This window comes from Alosa pseudoharengus, unplaced genomic scaffold (assembly GCF_046254945.1).
Source record: "Alosa pseudoharengus isolate Yale_2024_CS ecotype anadromous, Long Island Sound unplaced genomic scaffold, YU_APseudo_1.1 YU_APseudo_1.1_scf_13, whole genome shotgun sequence".
NCBI classification, from domain to species: Eukaryota; Metazoa; Chordata; class Actinopteri; order Clupeiformes; family Clupeidae; genus Alosa; species Alosa pseudoharengus.
Genome location: NW_027468598.1, coordinates 39,197,227 through 39,206,513, shown reverse-complemented (window position 1 = coordinate 39,206,513; position 9,287 = coordinate 39,197,227). Strand labels below are relative to the sequence as shown.

The following is a 9,287-nucleotide window of genomic DNA, read 5'->3' as shown; positions in this document are numbered from 1 at the left end:
TATGACGTTAACGTTAGCTAAATTAGCTAACGGGATCTGGCATTGCTAGCTTGTACTAGCAAGGATAAAAACAAACTCTTGAAAGATTGCTAAGCCACCAATTTAACTTCTCCAAAGACTACCGAAGGTCATAAAGAGTAAGCTACATCAGAATCATTTAACTATATGCTTTGGGACTCACCTGATAACGAATAACTTGACACTTTAGATCCAACTGGCTTCAGCCCTTGTTATCTATGACGAGTCCTTCTGGCTCTGTAGGACCAACGTCTCTGGCATGACTAGACTAATTTGGACAAACCTGTAACCTTATACGGACCGTAAACGTATGCATTTTCTGGTCTCTACAGTCCATCTGTCTTGCAAATAAAGTTACAAGCATAGACTGTATAAAATAACGTTAATGTTTGCTCACACCACGTTTTGCTCGAAAGCTGCACAGATCCGCCCACTCCATTTCAAATTCAAACAGCCATGTTATTGGTCAACTGGACTGCCTATACATTTAACTGTGTTGCCTATACATTTCACAAAATGCCACATTCATCCTCTCACAACCTCTACTACATCACAAACGTATAGGCTACTACCTTGCTAAGACACAAAATCAACAAAAGAAAAAATATTATTTGATGACCAAAACTGATAGATCAGTGTGTCTAGGCTAGGTTATTGCACATTGCCATACATGCGGCTGACATATCAGGCCTAAAAGCTACACACATTAGTATTTTATTAAAGGTGAGATGACTATGAAACTATACAAACAATGTATTAGGCCTACCAAAAAAATATACTTTCCATAAGTACAATATATTACAACTCTAAGTATTAGCAATTTAATACACTTAAACTAAATAAACTTCTTTACCATTTAAAATACACTAACAACAAAGTACACTTTTAAAAAGTACATTACAAAAACACTTTGAATATTGCACAATAAGTATATTTAATTTTAGTACACTGAAGTTGAACTTAATAACATCTACTTTGAAGTATACTTTCTAAACATACTTTACATAAAGTACAAAAAGTGTAAGCATACTTGCTTTATACTTCATGTACTTTAATCATATTTCTAACACACTAAATAATAATAATAATAATAAGCTTTATTTGTATAGCACCTTTCATACACAGAATGCAGCTCAAAGTGCTTTACATTTGAAGCATGTAACAAAATAATAGTCAGTCAGTCATTATCAATCACATTTCTTCATTGCTGGGCCGTTTATGATCCACTCGGCAACATATACAACAAAATATAGAAAATGACATGTCATAAGACTGGCAGCCTTAACCCTCTTACCCCCCACAAGCACGCCATATGGCAACTGTGGCAAGGAAAAACTCCCATATTCCAGGAAGAAACCTTGAGCAGAACCTGACTTAATAGGGGGAGCCCATCTGCTTCTGGCTGGCTGCGCCCTCCAATAGCAACAGATGTAGAATAATCTGAAAAAGTAGTCTACAGGATAAGATGAGTTAACTAAAAGCTTTCCTGTACAGGTATGTTTTCAGATCTTTTTAAAAAATATTTACTGAACTTGCCTGCTTGATGTACAGAGGGCAGAGGCAGGGTGTTCCATAGTTTGGGGGCATAATGGATAAAAGCAGCTTCTGTAATGTCTTAAATGTGTCACGAGTGTATGTTTGATACCTGCTGAATTTGCAGACAATTAGCCATACATAAAAAGAAAGAAAACAACAATTGGGGCATGTGTTGGTGTGTAAGGCCATTAGTGACCTATGAACATTAGTGAACATTGCTGATAAAAACGGTAGCCTATCACTTCTCATGAACACTGGGAAAAAGTAGCCTAATAAATAACACATACTGCTCTATTCCCCGTAGCCGTAAGGCCCCATGGTCAGCTCTGTATATGTTCAGTGCGTTCTGAAGAGAATAAACATTCAGGCACACCGGGTATAAACCCGTCTGCTGCAGACGTCGTGTGATCTATAATGGTAAGATAAGGTGAGTGCTATGCTAGCACAGTCCCTAGCATTATTCGTAAATGAGTGAGTAATATGGCAGCATACTCGCTAGCTCATTTGTAAGTAAGTTAGTAACGCGGTAACATATTTGCAGGCCTTTCTGTAGCTTAGAAAAGTTACCTGTGTAATCTCCTGGCAGCATATACTCTGCCTCAGTTGGCACTGCCCAACAATTTCCACAAGCACACCTATATAATAATTAAAATAATAATAATAAAAGCTAATCAAGTGCTGTGAATCTAGTGAAGTTTCAAATACAAGCAAATGTTAAATATTGTAAAAGGACTAGCTTTGTCACGAAAAATTACATTACGTTTACTTCATAACAGGCTGAACAGGGTAAAGGCTAATAGGTAAGACTAATTTGGCACGTAGGAGAGATAGCAAATACATTGATTTAAAAAGTTAACAAACCATTTAGAAACTGCTTGCAGCATTCGTGAAGGTGTTTCTGCAGGTGGCTCCTCTTCATCTTGATCTGGGTCCGACTCTGGGTCGAAAATGTTGGGCTAGAGTGTGCCTCTGTATTCCGTCATTTTCACCCAAGCAGTGGAGGTTTTCACGTCAAGAAAACGAACAGCGTAAACATCTGACAGGTGGGGCGTGGCCAGCAGTAGCTTATTTGCATAAAAGTGACAGAGTCCTTAAACGGCTCATTCTGAAAGGGACTGAAGCTGGCAAGAATAGAGGCTGCAGAGATCTCTTTATGTGAGATTGACTTTGTGCAAAAAACTTTATGAACATGTTTTGTATAGCCCATAGACCTATTCTAACTTGTTTAAAAAGAGGTATAATATGTCTCCTTTAATTAATCATACCTCACTGAATACCGAACAGATTTTCACGCGTTTTTTTTGCTGCAAAGGTCATACATGTAGCTATCATACAGGCCACATGGTTCGGCGTATTTTAATATTCATAGTGGGTTTAACAGTAATAGAATATTCTGATATATGATATAAAGTGACCTGACGTCCGATATCAAAACTGGGAACATAATCCATGTTTGACAGCATAGACAAAACTAGTTTGATACAAGTTTAATGAGTTAAATATAGTTCACAGTTGACAGAAAAGTTCCATCAACAGCATTATTCACAGTTCACAGAAGGTTCCATAAACATTTAAGTGAGATCAGTGCCATTCAGACATCTGAGGGGTATTCCAAGTAGGCCTATGTGGTTTAGTGACAAACTTGGGTAAATTGACTCAGAATAAGTTGTAAACTTCCCAGTAGAATGTATGATACAGGAAACATGGTTGTGTGTATTTTAATATTCATAGTCAGACATCCCAACCTGCAAAAAGTCATTTCAGGGAGGTATCACGAAGCCCCCCCCCCCCCCCCCCCCCCCACAAAAAAAAAAAAAAAAAGATTAATATGTTCAATAATGTCTAGTCAGGACAACAAATAAGGAAGGCCTAGATAGAAATTGTGAAAATAAAATATGTAGATTTTGGTAGTTTGGTCTTTTCATGTAGCCTTGGCAACTAGCCATCTAGTAGCCTATAGGCCTGAATAATATGCACATGAATTGACACTCGTTAAACTCACCTCAACATGTCTTTTGCAATCATTTAACCCGCTATGGACAATGCTAAAGTCACTGTTACAAACAGTGCAGGGTGCAAGACTAGGTCCATCATTATGTTTTACTCTTATGAGACAAGGGTAGCCTACACTTTGAAATGGGTCTTACATTTTCCTTTTTTTGAGGCACTGATTCTGCCATGACGCTCCTGTTTCTATACACTGAACTGATTAATTAAGTTCGGGAGGAAAGAGATAAAAGCCCGCCTACACTGAAAACTGATTGGTTGATTTAGCGAAACAGGCCAATCAGGATGCTCTCTGTCTTGGATGCGCTCAGACACACACGCACCACCTCTCTCTCTCCCGTCGTGTGCGCGATACACTCAGATGCACACGTCGTCTCGCATGCGCGCTCTTGATTGCTCACTGTAGATTCTGGGAGATTTGATCTAATTTGCGGGCGTCAGGGAGCCGCTATCAATATGCGGGAGACTCCCGGAACTTCCGGGAGACTTGGGATGTCTGCATAGTGGGCTTAACAGTAATAGAATATTCTGATATATATTATATTTTATAAAGTGATGAAATCCAATACAAAAACTGGAAACATAACTAATCCATGTTTGACAGCATAGACAAAAACTGGTTTGATACAAGTTTTAATGAGTTAAATTGACAGAAATAAAACAATCCATTAACATTTTCAGTTCAGTGCCATCAAAAATAAAGTTTGATGAACAGACATTGGTGTGGCATAAGTAAAGGAAATGGAGTAACTGGGTTCAATATCAACAGCATTTGTTAGACAAGTTCCATAAATATTGTAAAGTGCAAGTTTGTAGGTTTGTTTCTGATCCTTAAAAAACAGACATTGGTTTGGCATTAGCCTGGCCTTGCCTTCCTACGTACTTCCGCTCGATTTTCATCTCCCTCCACGACTCCGTCTGGGATTCCGGCCATTGGCCTCGTTCGCAGCAGTACATTCGAATCCGCACCAATCAGCGAGCAGGAGGCGGGAGTTGTGAGAGACGACGTCAAGATTCTGCGCTGTGTTTGAATTGTAGTCCTAGAGAATGGCGGAAGTTACTGAAGCAATTCAGTCCGTGCTGGCTACGCTTCCAAATATTCAAGAATTGAAGTCGAACAAAAGGAGTGTTTAACACATTTTATTTCGGGCAAAGATGTCGTGGCCCTACTCCCTACTGGGTTTGGGAAAAGTTTGATTTTCCAGTTGGCTCTGCTAATAGCAAAGGAGGTGGCTAGGATGAAAGCTAAATAAGCTACCCCCATTGTTGTTGTGGTGTCCCCTCTTCTGACCTTGATGGAGGATCAAGTTAAGCAAGTGGAAAAGTTAGGAGTCAGTGCTGGGCAGCTTGGCGTTCACGACGATCGTGATATTTTGGACGGACGCTTCAGCTTGGTGTTCGGGAGCCCCGAGTCTTGGCTGCTCAACTCGAAATGGCGACGGATGCTAACCTCGTCTGTTTACCTGGACAGCCTCATCGGTATAGTCGTGGATGAAGTTACCTATAAATGGTAAGCAAGCTCTTAAACAAGGCCACCTTTGTTCATACCCAATAGCGTAGTAGACTAACGTTGTCCTTCTTTTAACTTTTCAACTTATGTCGTACAGTTCGTGACTGTTTTGCTCTCCACTCACTCAGGGGTGAAGCGGCTAAAGGCGAGTCGCCATTTCGAGAGAGTTTTGCAAAACTCGGCGAGCTGAGATCAATTACCAAGGAGGGTGAGTTGACTTCTTAAGTTATGTCTCAGTTGTACCAGACTTAAATGTGGAACAGTGTCTTTTAAAACGTAACAATATATTGGGAAAATTCTGTGTGGCAAGGGTCAATAACAATATGAAGAGGGAAAAAACGCACGCACATCCCGATCTAATCCTGGGTGCTGGACAAAACACTTACGATGAGAGAGAGGGGGAAAAAGTCTGCAACACCAGTATATGCTCCCAAGTTAAAGTTTATTTACCGTGACGTTTCGGGCCAACTCTAGCCCTTCATCAGACGTGAGTCAACAATCCAAAGACACCCATATATGTACAATTAAGTGATCACATGATCACACAGTGGTGTTACACAGGCAAGTAATTATCCAATCACAGCAATAGCCAATACATGTTCAGTAATGCAGTGCATACATACATCCATACACATATCTACATTTTCCAGAAACACCTACATACACTATATACAAAAATTACAGGAATCCAACAACTACAAAAAACATGAAACACGACCTCATTCTCTGTCCACCGGCTACACAACGGTCAGATGTCAAAACAGACTGTGCAAAATTGTGCAAACTTGTGCAAAATAGTGCAAAATGTGCAAATTGGCATCCACTGTCAAAATGTGCAAATTAGCATGTCGGCATTAAACTCATGTTCACTTATAGTAGCTGTCCATAGAATAAGCAAGTATACACAAACCACATATCACAAATCACCAGCTAGATGTCATACAGACAGTCTGTGCAAAATTGTGCAAATTGGCGTCTATCACCACATTGTGCAAATTAGCATCTCTCATCAGGACTTCTCATGTTCACTTACAGTACATATCCATAAAAATGTGCAAAATGGCGACTCTTTATCACATTGTGCAAGTTAGCGTCTGTATCAGAACTCATGTCATGTTCACTGATAGTACGTGGCATATATTATCACATTGTGCAAATTTGCGTTTCTTGTCAGGACTGTGCAACATGGGGCCCATGCTACAGGAAAGGTCTAAGATCGAAGTCCTCATTGAGGCCGCGTGGTGACGGTGTGTCTAATGTATATATCCAATATGCCTCCCTCTTAAGAAGTAATGCATTAACATCCCCTCCCCGACTAGGTGGTTTGATCAGTTCAATTCCTGTATATCTTAAGGACGAGACATTGTGCGAGGCCTGTGTGAAATGAAGTGCTACTGGACTTCTGATGTCATGGAGACGGATATTGGATCTATGTTCAGAGATCCTCGTTTTCAGAGGTCTAGTGGTTTTTCCTATATAAGCCAATCCGCATGGGCATCGTAGCATATAGACAACATTGATGGATGTACGTTATAGTGCCTTTTATGTGGTAGATCTTTCCAGTGTGAGGATGGTTGAAGGTTTTTGTCTTGTGAGTGAAATTACATTGACTGCAGTTGCCACACCTGTAGTTACCAGTGGGTATTTTGTGTAAGAAATGTTCTTGTTGTGGTGGGAGATGTGCTCTGACCAGCATGTTCCTCAAGTTGGGTGGTTTTTTAAAAACTGGTGAAGGTAACCAGTGTGGAATCAGACTCAACAATGTGCCAGTGTTTTTGTATGACTGCTTGGAACGCACGTCCTAGTGGCGAGTACTGTATGACACAGTTTATTCTAGGTTCTGGTTGGTTTCTATTCTTTGTCTGTAAGACTTCTGCTTGTGTAGTCCCCTTGAAACGCTGACCGGCTCGAATCACCCACTCACGCTTGTATTGTCTTTGATGAAACCTCTGCTCTAAATCTCTGGCCTGCAACTCATAATCAGTGTCTTTGCTACAGATGCGGCGAATCCGATTGAACTGTGATATGGGAAGACTCTTTTTGAGTGGGACTGGATGGTACGAATGTCCATGGAGTATAGAGTTTCTGTCTGTCTTCTTACGGTAGAGAGTTGTACCCAATTTGTTGCCCTCCCTGAAAATAAGAATGTCCAAAAAGTTCATTTTGTGTGCATCCTTTTCCATTGTGAATTTCAGGTTGTAGCTATTGTCATTCATAAAGCGGTGAAACTCCATTAGTTTGGACTCTGGTCCCTTCCATATGAAAAAAATATCATCTATGTACCTTTTCCAGTTTGTTATGTAGGATGAATAAGGATTTTTGTTGCAGTCCCAGATGATTTCATTCTCAAATTGTCCACAGAATAGGCAAGCAAAGCTAGGAGCCATCTTGGACCCCATGCTGGTTCCTGATACCTGCAGGTAGAAGTCAGAGGCAAAGAGGAAATAATTACACTTGAGCACCGTTTCAATCAGCCCCACAATGCACTGGGTGCTAGGGGTACACTCAGAACACTGATTGAGGAAAAATTCTGATGCTTTTAATCCTCCTTCAAAGGGCACATTCGTATAAAGCGACTCAATGTCCATAGTCACTAGGAAAACATCCTCCTCAAGATTATTAATCAATTGGATCATTTTTATGAATTCAGTAGAGTCCCTGACTTAAGATGGTAAAGAGGCGACCAGTGGTTGGAGAAAGTAGTCCACAAAGGCTGATATTTTTTCTGTAACAGAGCCTATGGACAGCTACTATAAGTGAACATGAGTTTAATGCCGACATGCTAATTTGCACATTTTGACAGTGGATGCCAATTTGCACATTTTGCACTATTTTGCACAAGTTTGCACAATTTTGCACAGTCTGTTTTGACATCTGACCGTTGTGTATCCGGTGGACAGAGAATGAGGTCGTGTTTCATGTTTTTTGTAGTTGTTGGATTCCTGTAATTTTTGTATATAGTGTATGTAGGTGTTTCTGGAAAATGTAGATATGTGTATGGATGTATGTATGCACTGCATTACTGAACATGTATTGGCTATTGCTGTGATTGGATAATTACTTGCCTGTGTAACACCACTGTGTGATCATGTGATCACTTAATTGTACATATATGGGTGTCTTTGGATTGTTGACTCACGTCTGATGAAGGGCTAGAGTTGGCCCGAAACGTCACGGTAAATAAACTTTAACTTGGGAGCATATACTGGTGTTGCGGACTTTTTTCCCCTCTCTCTCAATAACAATATGTCCTTTGAGTGATTACCTGGACACACTGCATTGTTATAAGTGATGTTCATTATGTTGTCTTTATTGTGGCATATTACACAAAACAACCCTTTTTGCCAGAAGCACTTGTTTACTTTATATTTTTTGTAAATTCCCTGACAGCTTCTGCAGACATCAAGTCTAGAAACAGAGTCAGAAGAATTCTCCATATGGACAACTGCATTCAGATCATTGCCAGCCCTAACAAGGGTAACATCAATCTGGGACTGTGCATGGTGCCCAGCAATGAACTTAACTGTTTTGACTGGCTTGTGCAACGTGTTAAGGACAAGGGCTGTTCAATGCAACCTGTGCTGGTGTACTGCCAGACCCTGAAAATGGTGGGGAGAGTGTTTTCATACTTGAAGGCTGAGCTTCAAGAGCACGCCTGGGTTGACTGTGATCCTGATCACCAGGCTCAGAACCTGCTGATTGGCATGTTCCACAGCAAGACCCTCCCTCAAAACAAAGACAGAGTGTTGTCTTCACTTGGGGGGGAAGGGAATTGCCGTGTAGTGGTTGCTACCTCAGCCCTGGGAATGGAGCTGAATTTCCCTAAGGTGTCTCATGTTGTTATGTATGGGGTTCCAGGGGACTTGGAGTCAATAATACAACAGGTGGGCAGGGCTGGTAGAAATAGTGAACCATGTCATGCTGTTATTTACAACAATGGCCAAAGTTTTAAGGTGGAGGATGAGGTCAAGGAAGTGCTTGCAGATTGCAAAAAAACATGTTTCCGGAAACTTCTCTACTCTCATTTTGAAGATCAACCCAGCCACATAGAACCAGGTCATCTCTGTTGCACATACTGCCACACTGTCTGCTCTTGTTCATCCAGCTCGTGCTCAGAACCCACCCCAGTTTACAAAGTGATTCAGGACAAAACAGCTAACCAGAGATGTAGGCATGTGGCTGCAGAGGACAGGTCATTGATTGCAGACTTGCTAAA

General features: G+C 40.7%; 1 long non-coding RNA gene across 1 annotated transcript; it reads right to left on the bottom strand.

The window, feature by feature from the left end:
- Nucleotides 1-1,841: 1,841 nt before the first annotated feature.
- LOC143121302 (uncharacterized) lies at nucleotides 1,842-2,526 on the bottom strand. The gene is made up of 3 exons (XR_012986467.1): nucleotides 2,416-2,526; nucleotides 2,122-2,189; nucleotides 1,842-1,900 (listed from the first exon to the last, which is right to left on the bottom strand). It is a non-coding gene; the product is annotated as an uncharacterized LOC143121302 (long non-coding RNA).
- Between the last annotated feature and the right edge of the window lie 6,761 nt (nucleotides 2,527-9,287).